Below are 21,032 nucleotides of genomic sequence, written 5' to 3'. Positions count from 1 at the left end.
ACATAAGCAACGTCTGAAGACAGGTGTGATGTTTCTAAATAGTTTTTGCTTTTTTCTGTTTGTTTTGAAATTGCATACCAACTGCCAAAAATAATTCTCTAGTCAATTACGCAAAATATAAATAAATTCATGAATCAGAATCAGATTGAAGAGTATTTCTCATGGTAATGTATACAAATATGAAACTTTCGATGTACCGTAAATATAAAAAAAAGTCATTACTCTTTTGACAGATGTTTTATGCTACTATTTGATTACAGTACTGTTCTTAAAATATAAATCCGAGAAAAAGTGGATAAGTCATTTTTTTTATTAATGTTATAATTACATGTATAAGATATATGACAGTTTATATGTGAAAAAGTAAGTAGTTCTTATTTTGCAGTAACCTACATGTCTAAGAAGTCTTGTGAATTTGGAAGTAGTTTTCTCAAATTTTAATTTCATACAATCTAGACGCGTCTTAATCTAATAGAATAATACTTGTACCTACCAATCACACAGGAAAAAACCAAGCCATGTATATTAGTAATTGGAGTAAGATTTCACGGTTAATGTTATATTTGTTTCTGAAATTTATTTACGGACATATCTCTTGAAAGGCTCGTGAACAAAATATGAAGATACCAAGATGGCAATTGAAATCACTGACAGTACTTTGTGCAAAAGAACAAATTATGAAAAAAAAACCAAAAAACTAGTAAATTTCGACATTTGATTTTTGGTGGATATTTGTCTCATTGGAATTCATATACCACATTTCATTATTTTCATATGAATAGGTATGTTTTCGCTTAAGTTGTATATGAAAAAGAACTTCCTTTGTTTGCAATAATGATGGATAAAAACATACTGCAGGTATGGATTCATTCTACAGGATTATAAAACTTCTAAATTTGATGCGTCATGCCCTTTTCTAGAACTAACTATATTATGACTGCCCAAACACAAAGGGATAGTAGCTACGATTTTGACAAAATTATGAACAAGTTTTAAAGCTGCTAAAATCAAAGATATGTACTAAATATAAGCAATAAGATCGCTAAAATGTTTTCATAAACTACAGAAGTGTTCATAATTGATAATTCATATCGTGTTGTGTGCCTATTCATCTCATTAATTATGCATCGGGTTTACTTCCCGAACTTTGCCGACATAGCGAGTGAGCTAACCAAGATATATATAGATACGAACACGTGCTTTTTGTTTTCTTACATATTTGATAATTACTCTTTATTAAAAGTACATATTTGACGCCATTTATCAAATTATGTAAATAAAAAATAAAACAAATACCGGCATATTATTCCAACCCAAGATTCTCCAACAATGGCGATATTATACACTTGTTATTACATTTGTATGACCAAACATTGCCGATAATGTATACACGTGTTTGTGTGTTAAATCGGGGCCTCCATGAAGGATACACTTGAAGAATAATACTTAAGTTTAGGAAGTTGATTTCTTATTTCTTCTAAGGTGGGAGATTACTGCCCGTAAATTTATAAACATATTTTTGACAATTATGAACACGTTGAGATTTTTGTTCATGTGATCTGGAAAATTTAAGAACTGTAAACATTACGCAAACCGTCGGCTACTTTTGTTTGACTTTGCCTGCGTCGCAGGTGTTTCGAGTGATTTTAATGACCGATCTCATCGACGTTTTTGTATTTTTAATTTAAAATAATTAGTCTGCACCTCTTTTTTGTTTCTTTTCTCGCTGAAACTGCAAATTCGCGTACCATTTCCGCGATAACATTCCCCTGTTCGACCATTTTCCCTTCGAGGCACAATATGCGATTGCGCATTGGGAACTGACGAGTAAAGGTCATATGAATAAGGGTTGGGCTTAACATCGAATTATTATCTATAGATAATAAATAAATGTAGGTGTTAAACGTTAAAAAACTTCTAAATGCTTAATGGAACGTAACCAGTAATTGTTTTAATCATAATTATTTTACTTTTTGTACAAAATCCGGCATATAGATTAAAAAAGTAATTTTAACGAAAATCGTAGCTACTATCCGTTAACAATTTAAAAGCCAATGGATGATTTATAAAATCCGAATATTTAAGAGCTACAATGTATATGAACAAAAGTGGCAGCCCCCCCCCCCCCCCCCCCCCCCCCCCAAAAAAAAAAGAAGAATAGTAGCACAACGTTCACAAGTTAAACTTAGTTTGAGGGAATTGAAACTTAAATAATTTGTAAATCTATCGACGGAGAATTTACGGCAGGATGGTTATGAATAGTGTCAGTACTATCGAAACAACCGGCTACTGAGATACCATTTAGGAAAACCAGCGCTACGGTATAGACCGTAAGAGGTTTTTTTAGATTTACGTTCGTAAACCCAAAAGTATGAAAAGCAAGGCTGTAAAAATCATAGTACTTGAATATCTGAGAAGAAATCTTACCAAAAGGCACCCAAAAGAACAAAAAATATAGATCTATAGTAACGTTCGACTGAATTTACTTTCAAGATCTTCTATATACAGCCTTCAGAATCTTCACGATTTAAAATTTTCACGCTTTTGTTTTTATTGCTCTCGTCTGCCAACTTACAAATTGTTTAATTTCTTTTTCTGTTTGTTATTAGTTTTTATAACAATCACATTATGCAATAGACTTGTTGTTACTATGTTTACTACGAATTCAAATCCGACTAATTGTCAGTTATAGGAACCAAAGAACGCCAAATGAATGGAAATCAGTTACATTTATATTTATACTTTTAAGAGAGTGTGTCAAAATAATTCAATTTCCGTAGAACATAAAACATAATACCGTTAACCCTCACCAATGCCTGTCTCTTTTATACTATTAAGTGCAACACTAAAGACGTATATTCATTCATAATTTGTTTTTTTCCAGCTCTTTACACTAATCTAATAACACTTATGAATTATTAACTAATTTATTACAATTTTTACAGACGACTCCAAATATTCACTTCAAGTATGTTTAGAGACAGGTTGATTGTGTTTTATAGAGTACAGACTATTACAGACAGCTGGCTTTGTTTACTGCACTATATGCAGAGATTTAGTAGATATATAGTGCAATGTCATCAGTCTCAAGCAATTACCGTACTTCATCTAGAATGTTGTTACATCAATGTTAGATTTAACTTATGGAAAAGGAATACTAGGTAGATGTACATGAAACAATGTAGACACATAAATGTCAGGAACTGGAATGTAGCAAAAGTACAACTTTTGTAATGATAGTCTTTTTTATATTATCTGAATGCCTCTAGTAGTGAGCAAAGCTATATATGTAGCAAGTGCCCTGTGGATATACGTTAGTTTTAAGGCGGAATTCCAAAAGGAAAATAAAACATCATTAATTGAAGAGAAACTGACATCACTAAGGTACTACCCCCTAACGAAATGATTAAAGTTTAACCGAGTTTTTACACCAAATAAATGAAAATAAAACTTTATAAATTTCGCGAGTCCGAAATTGAAGTGCTTGTCTGGATTTGTCTTCATTAGCACCGCTCAAACTCTAGTCAATTATTCAAAACAGGGATGTAAAAAGTGTAGAAACATTAGGAACAAAAGACAACCTACATAAATTAGTATTGAATGTTATTTAGACCCTTTTAATGTTCCGTAGACTGTTGTCTTGTCGTGTTTTTTTTTCGACTAATGATTTTTGATTTTCCATTTGCTTTCTTCTGCCAAATCTCCATCTCCCCACACACGAATGAAAAGAGCTGACAAATTAGAAGAAACATTTGATACTATAGTATTGCAAAAAAATCATTTACAGTTTAGTAGATACTCTTAAATACATGTAGATAGAAAACAAACCTACTTACTCTCCATGAAAACCAAACTGGAGAACTGTAGAATAGAAGTAATGCCACTTTTAGTCTTTCTGAACGGGCAGTAAAATTCTTGTCAAAGAGGGGTGTTCGTTGATTGTGCGGGATATATAAGTACACAGCCATGTTCGATAAGAATGGGGTTTTTAAATTCGATCCGACATGAAGAGAGACTACCAAGCTCTCTGCACGTTAAGAACCCTTGCAACAACTCTTTAGTGGATACGTAGGAGGCATGTTGCAAGCAAAACTTTCTGTTACCTACCTAATATACCCTTTTTGTCACCGACATTCATCCCAAACACCCTCTGTAACAGAACCTATTGTATTTATTCTTAACTTGGTGTGGTCCTGAATATGCATGAAATACTTGCCACATGACTGTAAGCGTTCAACCATCAATAAATTATGGAAAGTAGACGAAGCGACAATTTTCATCAATAAACAGCCAAAAAATGTACATAAACATTTGATATTTCGGTCCATTATTTGATTCTATCAATTTATATAAGGCCGTCTAGTATATGATGTATTAGACACTTGATAACAGTCCTACATGATTTGTAGTGTAGGTTTAAGTATTTTTTTTATGCAATTGTATTAAAGATAAAATTACGTAATTCCAATTCGATGATAATTACTGGCTCCTTAAAAATTTAAGTATGCAAGTAATGTATTTATTTCCGTTTCGTAGAATCAGAGCAATGTCTCTGGTAGAATGGCATTACACATTTCACTAAAGTATCTTTGAATCTAGCAATGATTCATCTATATACATTGCTTTAAAGAATATAAATCCTATTTTAATGTTATCGAGAGAATGGTACCAGCTTTTATATATACAGTAACTGATTGTAATCAGGTATCTGCACTTACAACTGTTTATATCAATGTTAATGCCATCTTGTTGCATGAATCAGAGGTATAAAACTTGTCATAAAAAAATCGGTTATCATTAACGAAAGTATATATATATGATGTATTCAAATTAGCCCACTAAAGATTTTATGATATATTTCATTAAATACCAATTAATGTGCCAGTAGTTTTTATTTTCGTCTAGTATACTTAAAATAACAACTGTTACAGTTATAAAAAATAATTAGAAGCTTTGTCGGGAATACCAAACTACAATAAGTATAGTTCTGTTCTCTACCTCATGAATAGATTACCTTAGCTGTATTTGGTAAAACTTTTAGGAATTTTGGTCTTCAATGCTCGCCAACTTCGTACTTTATTTGGCCTTATTAACTTTTTTGGATTCGAGCGTCACTGGTCGAGTCTTTTCTAGACGAAACGCGCGTCTGGCGTAAATACAAAATGTTATCCTGGTATCAATGAAGTATGAGAGATGCTGTCTTCTATATATATAAGTATAGTTCAGGACATGTGATACTATCTATATAAGTAAGCTTATATAGTGAGATTCTGTCTGCCATAATTATAGTTTAGCACCGGTGTAAAGTTCTGTCTACCATAAGTATAGTTCATGACATATAATACTTGTTACCACAAGCATAGTTCATGACAGTGTGATGTCTACACATGTATAGTTCAGGACGTGTGCTACTGTATACACACGTTTGATTCAGGACATTCGGTACTATCTACCATAAGTACAGTTCAGGACGTATGTTACTGTTAACTATCAGTATAGTGCAGGACCTGTGCTACTGTCGACATAAGTTAGATGCATGAGGTGTAGTACTGTCTACATAGTCAGGTTTAATGACGCGTGGTACTATCTAACATAAGTACAGTCAATGATGTGTGATAATGTCTACTATAATTATAGTGCAATGCAACTCATCTTGATGGTATTACGTCACCAATTCCAATGGCACCAATTCACAATAGATGCTGTGCAAACGTACGACAGACTTGAATGTATGATTTGACTTTGTTTACTGTCAGTTTCATAAGAATGGAGATAACAATATTGACGGCATCAATTTGTGATTTGATGTGTTTTGATTATTTCATTATTCCAATAAAGGAGTTGATGCAATCAACATCGTCAATGCTCTTCATCACAAGGAGATTACATATAAAATTCATTTTTTATTTTCAAAATCAGTCCTATTATATCAAAAATATTTAACTATGACAAACATTGGAAGACCTTGATTTAGAAAATACCTAAAACTCCCTTGGACATGTGAATGTTCCCATTCGACTTATATTTACAGCCCAGCCTCTCTGGCGAGTGTTTGTCTTGTATTTCTAGAAATGTTACGTAGTGTTGTCATATAAGTGATATAATTTAAGATTTTCATATAAGAGGGATGTTTGGCTAGCCATAAAACCAGGTTCAATCCAACGTTTTCTACATAAGAAAATGCGTGTACCAAGACAGCAATATGACAGTTGTTATCTATTCGTTTGCTGTGTTTGAACTTTTATTTAGATATTTCCTTTTGATTTCGAATTTTGTCTATTTTGAATTTTCGTCGAAGTTCGATATTTTTGTTACCAGTATTTTACTTTTTACATTGAACAGCACATCGGAGGACTAACCTTGTTTGTATTGCATACCTTAGGTTAAAAGAATAGAACGGTCTAATGCCGGTTCATGTTTGACACAAGAAAATGCCTGTACCGAGTCAGGAATATGACATTTGTTAACCATTCGTTTGATATGTTTGAGCTTTTGATTTTGTCATTTGATTACGGACGTTCCGTTTTATATTTCCGGTATTTTTGTTATTTTTTTGACGCGTTTTGTTGTCTAATAGGAGTATAGGTCAGAACCTTTTAAAAGTCTGCTGTAATGAATCAATTTCAGTTTTTTCATGGGTGTATCATTTGTATTTGAGTGAAAGGGTCCGTACTTCTAATGAAATCTAAATGGCTTTTGCAACCACAAAATATAAAGAAGTAATGGCCAAACATTTTTTTTTTGTAAAACAAATCTAGCAATTTCTTAAAAAATATGGGATAATAATTTAGCTACTGCATATGAAATTCGGATTAGTATCAATGCATTTGAATTTTAACGGACTTTATTACATGTACACATATTTCCACGTCACAAGCCAGATGCGGAACACTAGACTGACGCAACGTCAGATATTGCTACCATTTAGTGTAACAGAAAAATGACGTTAAATTGAAAACGCACACTATCTATTTCTGTTTGAACCCGTCGACCTGGAACTTATCAATTATAGGTAATATAATTTTTTTGGAAAACAAAAGGTCCTGACATGGAGTATTTTTTAATCAACAGCATTGTCCTATATTAGTTATAAATAAAGTTGAATTCTTTGATTCGCTGTTTTACGTCATGCCCGCTAATAAATTGAAAACTGTACCTATGCACCTTATTATAAGTCAAGATTTTTAGTATTCGTATTGTCATCTTAGAAAGTCTTACTGATTAAAATACTACAATAGGGAATAATTTGACAATGATTATGTGATTATGACCCGTGTATATAGCAAAATCCGAACTATACCGTTTGGTGGTGCGCCTGTCAGATGCGAAACGTACAGATAAGGTAATAGGTAACAGGTGACTATAGTACTATTGGTATCGGTATCTGATTCGACCCCGAACTTGTTAATTATTGGCGATATTATTACGTGGAAAACAAAAGGGTGTGGAGTGGTGTTATTTTTAATCAACACCATTGTCCTATATTGGCTATATATAAAATTGAATCATGTTTTACAACTTGGGGCATTGTGGAGGGGGGATAGGACCTTTATCGGGATTCCGGGATCAGGTGTTTTTAAGCTCGGGATTTCGGGATTGACCCTTTCGGGATCCGGGAATTCTTTTTTTTTTGGATTTCGGGACGTCGGGATTTACTTTATTTAAATTCGGGACCTCGGGATTTCGTTTTTTTAAGTCCGGGATTTCGGGATCAGGACCCCTCCTATCCCCCCTCATTGTGTTAGTTTTTAATCAATGTTTGCCGTTTCCTTCATAGATACAGCTTGTGTATCTCTTTACAATATTCGCGCTTAGTATATGTTAATCCTAAGCTCTTTATACTTAAGAACTACGTAGCTTTTGATTTACTCATTTTTTCTTGCGAGTATGAAATCTCTCAGCCTTTGAGAGCCTGTTAATTTTCTGAAGATATGTGTTTTTATTTCCCATCCCATGCAACTTATCCGATATTCAAGAGCGTGCAGCTGCTACTCAGACTAGGTATACTATGGAACGCCATGACTGCCTTATGTTAATGATCAACATTATATGCAGTGCTCACATTACAACATTATATGCAGTGCTCACATAATTATATGCAGTGCTCACAACATTATATGACGTGCTCACAACATTATATGCAGTGGTGCAAACATCAATGCAGTGGTCACAACATTATATGAAGTGCTCACAACATTATGTGAAGTGCTCACAACATTATGTGAAGTGCTCACAACATTATATGCAGTGCTCACAACATTATATGAAGTGCTCACAACATTATACGCAGTGGTCCAAACATTATATGAAGTCATTTATCGTCCCCGTCCGACGGACTATCATCGTTTCCTCAAGACAATAATCGCAAATGGTTTCAAGGGAGAGCCGAAAATTCAGTCCCTGAAACTTTCATCCCAGACGGGAATCGAACCAGGAAACTTTGTGTTAGTAGTCCGATGCACTAACCACTACACCACCGTGTTAAGAGAGAGCCATATCTCTTGCACGTTAAAGACACCCTTGTAGATTTCGAAAAAGAGCAGGCTAATGCCGCTACAAGGCAGCACTCGCATCCGCAAAGTGGAAAGGGATTAATATAAGTTGCAAAACTTGTTTCCCAATCCACTATAAATAAATATGTTAAAACTAATTATATGAAGTGCTCACAACATTATACGCAGTGGTCCAAACATTATATTCAGTGGTCACAACATTATATTCAGTGGTCACAACATTGTATGAAGTGCTCACAACATTATATGCAGTGGTCCAAACATTATATGCAGTGCTCACAACATTATATGCAGTGCTCACAACATTATATGAAGTGCTCACAACATTATATGAAGTGCTCACATTATACATTTTTTATTGATGAAGGTGATGATCGGTGATGATGATGTTTGATGTATGATGAGATTGATGTATGATGAGATGGTAGTGGCTCAGATTCGGTAAACTTCGGGTTATTTTTAGCGGAAAATTACCGAATCCATAATTGGTAATGTACAGCAAACGAATTTAAACAGTTATTAAAGTCATGTTATCATTAAGGCAATATACCATTTTTAAAACTGATTGAAATAAGGAAATTAAGAAGAATGATCAATTTACCACAATTTTTTTCCACACCAGGCCACCAATTTAAACTTATATTGATTAGAATTTTCATCATATTCACAACTTAATATGTATATACCTGAAGTGTTTAATAAATTGCTTCGCCGAACGCAGCTGGATACGACCACAGAGGTCCAACCCTGAACCGTTAGGACAAATATGGACACACTATTCACGCTTGATACAGGTCTGAATTTGGAATGCAATGAAATATTTGACACATAATAGGTTTCTGACACAGAATAACTGTAGTCAAAGAACTTAAAATTAATTATATAATTTGAATTTATACTTATTTTTGGGTTTTGCACTTCGCTGTTGCGAATTGCCCCCCCCCCCCCAAAAAAAAACCCCCAAAAAAACACCCCTTTTTTGTGTTGATTTTGTGCAATACACTATGCTGTTGTATATTGACCCCAACCCGAAAAATAAAAGAAAAATGTATCCCACTTTTTTTGCAAAAAAAAAAAAAAAATGTATGCAGAAATTTTCTTTTTAATTTCTGAAATCTGATATGAGAAAAAAATTTCTTTACACATAATTTTAAAGCAGTGTAAAGGAGGTAATCGCCCATGTTTGGATTACCTCAATATATTTGGATAACCTTACTTACACTGGTTTCAAATTGTCTTAATTGGCCATTAACCAAGAAACCCTTGTTTATCCCTCTTGTTTGCCTCTAATTCCTTAACGTTTTGAGCCATAACACCTCCCTCTCCACCCACCTTTCCAAGCAAATCATAACCATCCCTTTATGGTATGGAAACTTGTGGTATAATTTCAGAGAGATTTATACACTTAAGGACTGGAAACTACAATACTGTTTATCTGGACCTACTTTTTGGCCCCTTGTCCTAAATAGTTGAGACCATAGCCCCCAAATCAATCCCAAACTTTCTTTAGTGGTTATAAGACTTGTGTTAAAGTTTAATTGATTTCTATTTACTTATACAAAAGTTATTATCCGGAAACTTTTTTTTTTGCAGTTGTATTAAAACATATAGATTTATACACATATATAATTGTGCATTTCTGATCATTAAACTCTAAATAAATATCTTCAGATTACTTGGGACTGCAATTAAAATATGTCATGACCCAGTATTTTTTCAAGGAGAACCAACTATCTGTCAGAAGTATACTGTTCATTGCATTTTTTAATTTTTTTTTATCAATGTTGGTCAGCGATGTTATTCGAAATCAGAATTTCACTTAAACATTTACGATTTTCAATCTTATTTTAAAAAGGCATGGCACAGCAATGTTTAGTGCAAAATAACTAGTTTGTGAATTTAAATCCTTTTAAGTATATAATTCGGACTATGCTATTTATACATAAAAGTCAAATTAATTTCGACAATTTTCTAATTTTTACCCCGTGAGTGATCCATATACAGGAGAAAGAAGCCCCACAGAAACAATCAAGATCCATCGTCAAAAGTAGCTTTCCAGATATCGAAAAATATTTAGATATGAAATTTTTAACCTCTTACATTGATCCTAACATGGGATATGGACAAAAATTGGTTAGCAAAAATAACAGAAATCCCCAGACTATAGACAAGCTTGTATGTGAGAAGAATTCACAGTAAAACAATACTAGTAAGTTCTCCATTAATATAAGTTATATTATTAACAAAGAGCATTCCTCTTTTATGTGTTGTTGCTATCATCTGGACCTTAACACAAAAAATCTATTTTCAAGGTCCATTGTTATCAAAAAAGTGCGATCTAAAAGATATCATTCTTCTATGACCACGGTGGGTATGGTTGTCCTGCGAGAGAACGTACTGTGCTGGTGATTCGGTCCTGACGGGTGCTGGTGATCAATGAAAAAATGTAAACAAAGACGAAAATGATGATTTTTGACGTTTTCACTCATAAAAAATGGAAGAAAAAAGTTGAGATTTTTCAATTTCGTTTCTTATGGGTTCATATATAAACCATTAAAAAATTGACCCTCTAAACTGTTTCAGTAAGCGTAACACAAAAATGCTCATTTTCAGAAAATCTCAAACTGAAAAAATAAAACAAAAATGCTCATTGAGTCCGCTTTCGATACCGCAATCCACACGACAAAACAATTTTGTGAAAAAACATTGCAATTTATTAAAATTTAGCCTTTTCTCAATTTATTCATGTCCTGATACTGTGCTGGTGGGTCCTGTCATTGTGCTGGTGGGTCCTGATACGGTGCTGGTGATTTTGGATAAGAAGCTGGTCATATTTGAAACAAATGTTACAAAATCAATAAAGTTAGCCAGATAATTGTTGCCAACAGGATCTATAACTCCTATTTTAGGTCTTGTGCATCCATTTGGCTGTTTAATATGTGTTTTCAAATGATCTGAACTTGTATTACATAATAACATAAAAGGGCAACATCTTTCGTCCAATATCAGATAACAATATATAGTATCTAAAATAAGTTAAAAATTCCACAATACTATATAATTCATTTTATGTGTCGATTTGTTCGAAAAAAGTCGAAAAGAAGAGACTTTTTTTAATGTCATGATTATCTGTCGCTTTCTAGATCTATGCTTAGCATTCATTGCAGATGACATGGACTCCTCACCCTGATGACCCTGCTGCCTTTCATAACTTTATCCGTATACATATATTAATAGATAAACATAAGGCTGCAACACGTATTTTTGTATTTAAAATGATTCGTTGTAACGAGAATATTTGTGGTGAATGGAAACTGTGAGGGTCACAATCTTAAATTGCTTATAAATGTTGCTGGACCCAGTTTCGTTATCTGATCTGAATTTTCTAAAATGTGCAAGGTAGATAGACATTTTGATTTTTTTTTTTACTCGGTAATGAACCATTGTGTTGATCCCATGCTAAACATGACAAAAATCTCTGTACAAAGGTCTGTGAATTCTCTACAAAAATAGTGATTTTATTTTCACTAAATTCTCTTTTTCTACTAAATACAATAATGAACCATAAATATATATAATAATGCTTTGCAAGAAGTTTCCCCTCGATATATGTACAAAATTCTATCTCTATTATTCATTGTCTGTACTGTTTTGATACTATTGCAGTTTGCACATTTCGGAATTAACAGGCCACAGGAGGGGTCATAAACCGTACACGAAAAGATAAAATATTGATATAAGAACTTAATTTGCATCTTTGAACCCCCACTCCGGCTTGTTTTTTTAGAAGCCTGTGGTGTATGGGAACAAAAATGTTTGATATATCTGGCTTTAGATTCAGTTTTTTTTTAAATATAAATTAAGGCTACATTATAATATAATAATTCTATGAATTCACAATATAAAAAAATGCAGAAAAAAAAATGAATGAAGTGAAATATCTTCGTAAGGAGTCATTACTACAGAGATGGTGTGTTTGACACACAAAACTTAAAAGCTTAGTGATATTTCCAATATTAAAATAAAAGTGTATTTTAGTTGGGTATTTTTTCCATTTACTCATTTTCAATTATAATCAAGGCACATTTTATTCATGAAAAATATTTAAATATAGAAAAGAAGGACACATTGTTCACTTCCTCCCCCGTAATTCTTTTTCAAAAATATTTATTTTGAAATGAAAAAGCTAAGAAATCTTAATTTTGTTAGTGTTCTCTAGGTTATCTCGTGACGTCTTCATTCTCTGACATATTCTAGCCTGCCCTTTCAAAAAATAGTGATTTTTTTAGTGTTCTATCGAACTTTCGAAAAGAAAAAAAAATACCTGATAACCTTTTAGACAAAAAAAAATATGTTGGAAAAATCTAACAGCAAGTGATTCTTAACAGCTATAAGATACATTTTTCTTTTACAATACAACTTTTAAATCTTACGGGAAACTATTACAAGCTTTCACTGTAACCTCGCTCTAACTTATCCCCATCCCCGACCCCCCCCCCCCCCAAAAAAAAACCCAAACAAACAAACCCGCAATACTATTGTCATTCTTATAGTCAGCACTCAATTGTTCACAAACAAATGGGTTTTAAGGTGGCTCGGGCCTATTCGAAGTTTCTATCAGAAGTGCCGTATTTTTTGTTATTTTATTCTTTACAGAAAGTGAATCAAATTGGTCGAAAAAAAAATAGGGGGTCACGGACCATTTAAGCTCAAAATTTTACTTTTAAACAGGTATGTAAAAGGTACCATTTTTCAATGAAATGATAGGGAAAATAGAGGTGTTGACATATTTTTATCGGAATATAAAAAAAACGTTCTATGACACTTGGTCCAAACTGTAATATAAAAAGCTGAACTATAGCTTCAAAGAATGAGCAAATAAAAAACATAGGTCACGAATAAGGAAAAAAAAAATATTTTGCTTTAAAACCCAAATTTTGGCGGGAAAATGGTGAAAATGGGTGAAATGTCATTTTGACCCTTTAACAAATACGGATAATAACGAAAATATTCTATAAGTCACATAACTACAATGATTTAACATTTCTAATCAATCAAAATATTTAAAAAAAAATATATCGAATTTACGACAAATACTTTTGTAATTCATGCGTGAAATTATGCGCAATCGAATAGTCCCGAGCCACCTTAAGCTGCTAAAGACATGATTCAAACGCCCAGAAAGTCCTTTGTTCTATATTTTTGCTCTCCATTTTTAGGTAAAACCTTTTACATTTTTATTTTATGGGTTATTGTTGAAGGTCGTACGATGACGTATGGTTGTTAACACATACTTCCTTTGGTTTCTTATGGAAATTTGTCCATTGACAATAAACATACCACATCATCTACTTTATATAAGTATTGTAAAAACTACAACGTATTTTGGTGATCTTGCAAAATGATCGTAATCCCGTAAATCGTAAACATATTTTCTTATCTTAAAAGGGGACAAGAAGGGTTCCATTAACAGGCCAATAAATAAGATTACAGTTAATTAAAAAAAAAAAAATAAAAAAAAAAAATAGGGGTATTTTTTCTCTCATAATAACAGTAAACAGATTCACAACAATGTCAATTTCAAGAAAGCAGACAACAGCTAATTAGTCAATAACAGTACAGCATCAATGATCTTGAATATATGCCACGTTTAACTAAAATATAAAAGCACAGAACCAGGACATAGGAGCACAGAACCAGGACCATTTTTCTTATCACCAGCACAGCGTCAGGACAATTCCGTTTAACGAACTTGCACGACTTTTGCAATATAATATTGTTGTAATATACTTTGCATGGTACTTATGACACATCAGAGAAAAATTTAGCAACAAAACAGTCGTTTTATTGCCGTTTTGATACAATGTAAACAAACCCACCAGCACAGAATCAGGACCCACCAGCACCCGTCAGGACCAAATCACCAGCACAGTACGTTCTCTCGCAGGACAACCATACCCACCGTGATGACTTGTAGTTGATTAGATTTTGCATCTTAATGTATCTTAACCGGAATTAATTTAGGTGAATATGACTCTTTCTTCATGGACAATCGTTACTATCCAATAATAGTAAATCATTCTTTTTTACTCACAGTTTGTTTCAATCTTTACCTAAATGCAAAACTTAGATGCATGATTTTTTTATAAGTTTTTAGTGGCTTTGAACTAGCTGTCAGTAACTACGAGTACTCTCAGATCAGTACTTAGTGTCTTTTTGTTGTTGGGATATACAAGTACCCGGCCACGTCCACTCTGGTTTTTGTATTTATATTTGTATCCATCTGATGAGTTCAGCCTTTTTCAACTGATTTTCATAGTTCGTTCTTATGTTGTTCTGTTACACCACTGTCCCAGGTTAGAGGGAGGGTTGGGATCCCGCTAACATGTTAAAACCCGCCACATTCTGTATATATGTGTCTGTCCCAAGTCAGGAGGAGTCTGTATTTCAGTGGTTGTCGTTTGTTTGTACATACATTAGGCCGTTAGTTTTCTTGTTTGGAATGTTTTACGTTTATAATTTCGGGGCCTTCTATAGCTGACTATGCGGTATGGGCTTTGTTCATTGTTAAAGGCCGTACTGTGGCCTATAGTTGTTAATTTCTGTGTCATTTGGTCTCTTGTGGAAAGCTGTTTCATTGGCAAGCATACCACTTTTTTCATATACTAACCGTGCAGACTGACGAACAAACGTAGTAAACGTTTTATTCACCCCCACAAACTCAGTTTTCATAAGAGATGATAACTATAAATGAAAATGTTAAACTTGGTCATGAAAGGGTAAATATTTCTTATGAAAGTTTATATCTCTATATAAGACTGCTGGTCATATTTAGAAGACAAACTGCTTGTCGTGCTTAAACGCCTGTAAAAAAATGGAATAATTGATGTTAAGTTATGTTAAACACCTATACAATGAAATGCTTAAATTAAACTGCATTTTCCATATCTGTTAGATACTTATTCATGTAAAAATGCCAAATTCTGAAAATCGATGCCAATAATGATGACATATCATATATAAGCTAGCGTAATATGGCACTTAGTTGTTATAGAAAAGCTGACTATTTTATTTAAAAGGTAATTAAGCTTTTTAAAAATGAGTACTGACTATAAAGTGGCACCTTGCTAAAGTTCTTCAGTAGGAAATGAACTCAAGGCATATATCATACAAATTGTCCTTCGATATTTCATTAACTAAAATTTTCATTATTTAACTTACATTATGCCATGCGTATTTCTTACGATGAATATAACTAGTTCATTCATTCGCCTCTTAGTTTCATCTTTTCCTCAGAATGAACTCCCAATAAATTAATAAAATCATATCTGTCCAATTGCAGACAATACGAGCGTTATTTTTTCTGATATAGTTTTCAATCGAATTGCCTTGATAACATGACTTCAACAACTGTTTCAATTTGTTTGTGGGGCACTATTAATTATGACTGTATTCGGTAATTTTCGATAAAAAAAAAACCCGAAGTTTACCGAATCTGAACCACTACCATCACATCATACATCATCATCACCATCATCGATCATCACCTTTATCAACAAAAAACGTATAATGTTATGAGCACTTCATATAATGTCGTGAGCACTTCTAGTCATATAATGTTGTGACCACTGCATATAATGTTTGGACCGACCACTGCGTACATGAATAATGTTGTGAGCACTTCATATAATGTTGTGAGCACTTCATATAATGTTGTGAGCACTGCATATAATCTTGTGAGCACTACATATAATCTTGTGAGCACTGCATATAATGTTGTGAGCACTGCATATAATGTTGTGAGCACTGCGTATAATGTTGTAAGCACTGCATATAATGCTGTGAGCAATGCATATAATGCTGATTATTAACATAAGGCAGTCATGGCGTTCCATGATAGTATAACGTCACCAATGTCTGAGTAGAAAGTTGACGAAACACGGGTACGTCAAAGAACGTCTCGTCAATTTTCTTAACAAATTTCCTTGAAAAGTACCAAGACCTTATTGATAAATATTCCGTTTCAAATACACAAATACTACAAGATATAGATTCTAGGTACTGACGTTTTTTATCATCCTTATGCCGTGATATAGTATTCTTTTATATGTCTTTATCTATTTGACGTGGCTCGGTACTTATACATCCCGTCATTGTCCTTGCATTTTTTTTGGTATTGTTTTTCAGTTTTTCTAATTTGCTTTGTCTATATGCCTTTTTGAGTTTCTTTGTTATATATTACGTGGCCCTGTACTTAAATACATCGCGTTTTAAATACATGTGCTGTGGTAAACTTTTGTATTATTGTCTTTTATTTTGCTAATGTGCTTTGTCTATATGGCTTTATGGGTTTCTTTGTTACATATTTGTTTGTTTTTATAGTTATAAAGATTGTAGCATAATGTTGACCGTTGTACCCTAATTTATGACATTTATATCAATGCAGTCTGTTAGTTTTGTTCAAACATCGTTGTCAATAAAACGGAATTTCAAGCGACTGCCATACAAAAGAAGTAAAATCACAAAAATACCGACCTCCGAGGAAAATTCAAAAAGGAAAGTCCCTAATCAATTGGCAAAATCAAATGATAAAACACATCAAACGAATGGACAACAACTTTCATATTTCTGACTTGGTACAGACATTTTAAATGTAGAAAATGGTGGATTGAACCTGGTTTTATAGCGCTAATCCTCTCACTTGTACGACAGTCGCATCAAATTGCATTATATTTAATTTACAACGATGCGTGAACAAAACAGACATAACCTATAAAATAGTCAAAATAAGGGTACAGCAGTCAACACCGTGTCATAATCTTAATCAGAACAAAATCAAATACAAGTGAGAGAATGACTGAACCCAGTCAGGAATATGAAAGTTTTTATCCATTCGTCCCCCCCCCCAAAAAAAAAATGTAGATCAGCGCACACGACAGTTTAAATAAAACAAAACAATTGTGAATAGTCCCTGTTGTTTATTTTATCAATGCACAAAACGTGTAACACTGAATCCCAATACCTACGGTGCTTTGCTGTTTACCATGTATTTTACACTGGAAGTTTCAGACAAGCAGTGTATGAAAAATATGAAAATGTGTGCGTCAATTCTTCTCTTATGAGGAGGTTTGACAAATTTCCCTAATGTCCTTTTATTGGTTACAGAATGAATACACATACTTTGCTTAGACTGCTACTTCTTGATTATAGTTCAGTTAAACATCTTGATTGATAAAGTAATTAACGATGTATTAGAAATCTAAAATATTGACACTTTTGTTGTTTAAGTGGGTTTGTGGTTAGTATGACCTGATGCTTGTTGATACTAAAACATTGAAAAATAAAGTATATTGATAAAATGTTAATTTATCTGTTTTATTGACTAAAATTTGACTGGGAAGTCGCCAAGGAAGTTTGAATTATCTTTCTTTGCATACAAAAAAAACCTATATATTTCTAAAGCTCACATGTTTAGAGTACATGTATGTACAATCAAGACTTACTGTTCCCCCAATAGACATAAGAAGATGTGGTATGAGTGCCAAAGAGACAAGACTACATCCAAGTGACAATTTGTAAAAGTGAATCATTATAGGTCAAAGTACGGCTGGCTCATACCGCATAGCAGGCTATGAAGGGCCTCAAAAATGGCTAGCATGTTTAGCATGGATCGACGCCATGCCCTTTTAAAATGACGCCATACCATTTTTATGTGGAACACTTCTGGAGCAAATGGAAGTACTACTTTGAACAAAAGTGGTTGTGTTTCACACGCATTTTCAATAAGAGGGTGCATGTGCTGTCGCCGGTGTGTGTACGAATTCCTGTATGAGTTCCAGATTTATTTGCTGTATATTTTTAATCCATGTGGACCAACACTCTTTTAATTAAAAAATGTTATCAGAATTTTTTTAATTTTTTTTTATTTTCGGTAACGGAATCAACAAATTGAATTGTTCGTTACTGTCGCCAAATCTTAAATAAGGTGTTGATCACTAGAAAGTTGCCTCGTTTGTGCATTTCTTCATCCCTCACAGTTACACAGCGTTGAGTAATTGGTGATATCTTTCAGGAAAAAAACTTTCATCCGTCAATCTCTCGAAAACGCATGACAGCATACTCCTTAACGGTTGTCACAAAAAGCAGGTACATGTTCGTTACGCCAACTTAAATACGTCGATTTTTTTTTAATATATATATATATATATATGATGAAACTTGAGCTGAAACAGGTAATAAAACATTGTTGATAAAGTTACTCAAATAAAGACAGATATACTTTTCTGTATTGTACAGTTTACAGATTCGCGGAATGTCGGAAGGGGAAGGGAAGATATTAGATGTAAAAACGTAAACTTTATGACATGTTCGTTACTGCTAAAAACTTCTCTCAGTTAAATCTCAGTATATTCCTATCAGCACTGGGTAATTCTATATATTATCCTTCCTAGAAAAATAAACCTTTTCGATTCGATAAACTCTATTGGTTTCTTAAATTGAAGGTCTTCAGTATACTTGAAATGTACGTTACTGACAAATTCGTTACCTAGGATACGAAACAGACTCAAAATGTGATAGCTTTACTTAAAAGTATGGGATGCTGGATGAGTTGACTGCCGCCATTTATTTAAAACGAGAACAGTTTCATTCATTTATACACTTTTGACAGGAGAAGGATTCACATTTATAAGGTACGTTTACATTTTACATTATCACGCATTTCTTATAATGAAATACACAACTATGAAATATTATATCACCGTGTTTACATAATAACCTAATCAATATGGTCATACATCGTAATTGACATGGATGTCTTAAAATGTGTTAATCAATGACACTGTAGTTGTGACATGTTCGTTATATAAAGTAACGAACTTTTTACAATTTATACACACTGAAAAAGTTCTTTAATGTTGTCTTAGGACTATCACTATGTCTATTTATCACTTTTTATTGCATAATTGTATGTCAGTTGAATAAATAAAAGTACATAACAAATTAATAAAAAGTTGAAACAGACGTTTTTCTAATGTATTTATATTGCAAATTATCACGTCTATGAAAACTTACCTGCTTCCAAAGAATGCATGCAACTTGAATGCAATTTCTTGAAGAAATTACTAATGTGATGACAGTACTACGTTTCTATTTGTCACGTTTAAGTTTGTGCATTCAAAATGTAGGATAATTCCCACATATGTAGTGGTAATGTACATTTCGTCTCTAGTAACGAACATTTCAAAATAATTTTTAGCTTACCTCTTATGAAATTTTGTATTCAAATTTGAATGTTTACTAAATAAATATTTCTAAAGACTTCAACGACTTCCCCAAAAGCCTTTTTTGTATATCATTGAATCCGTATCTACATACAATTATCTTTCGTTTACAGGAACTCAAGAGGGTGAAACAGCAGAGGTTGCAGATGAAGCCAGGGAAACCTACCCAGACGTGGACTATAGCATTGCAGATTACGTGGCTGCTATCTACTTAAATAAATGGTATATCGCTCAAATAAAAACAATCGATATTGAAGATAACACCATTGAAATCTCTTTTCTAGAAAAGAAGAAAGCAATGATCCAGTGGCCAAGTAGGTCCGATATCATTTGGGTTGACCGGAAGGACATTTTGTGCAAGATATCAAATCCACAACCCTCCGGGAAATCAAAAAGAATGCTTAAAGTAAACCACGAGGATGCAGCAAAAATTGAGAAACTTTACAGTAATAAAAATTGACGTGAGCAGAAGATTATAAAATTTTGAAATGTTCGTTACTTGCTTCTGTTTATTAAAGTTTACATGATGTTTCATTGAATTGTCTATAATATACTCTCATTACTATCAAATTTGAACTTTTAGTAGTTATATTTCATTCTGAAATTGACAAGAAAATGTGTTCCTGTATTTTGTCACTACAGTAACGTACATTTCGTTTTGGTCGAAACACCAGGAAGTCCTTAATTTTAGATATATATCAAGTTTTTATTATAATGTTGCACTTTATCATCGTTTTTCCAACATTTCTCAACACTCTCTCCTTCAGAATACAAAAAAGATTTTATTTCATTTTTTACCATTTTTAGAAAATGTTCGTTACTTTCATAAGCCTGCGGAAAATATATGGTTTTACTAAACACCGACTTTTTTGAACTGATTAACTTTCATATTTTGTATACTATGTCAATTTGCAGGATGTCATATAACTTTGTCATCACAAAATATCCAGATTATTGACATATTCCGGAATTAAACGCAACCTTTTAAATAATTTTGCCAGGAGTTTTACTCTGTCAAAAGATATGCAATTTTCAATTAGTGAGAAAAGAGTGAAAAAGTACAACAGTAGGTAATTGTTGAAACGGGAAAGTCATTTACGGCATATGTTAAGCGATCACACCCATTATTCAAACGAGGATATTCGTAAAATAAAAACACCTGAATATCTATTGGAGTACCTGCAGCGTAACGGACATTTTAAACTAGTTTTAGAACAGTATTTTAGCCTGTAGTTGG

Source organism: Mytilus edulis, chromosome 4 (assembly GCF_963676685.1).
Source record: "Mytilus edulis chromosome 4, xbMytEdul2.2, whole genome shotgun sequence".
NCBI classification, from domain to species: Eukaryota; Metazoa; Mollusca; class Bivalvia; order Mytilida; family Mytilidae; genus Mytilus; species Mytilus edulis.
The sequence above is the reverse complement of the archived record's forward strand: the minus strand, read 5'-3'. Positions refer to the sequence as shown.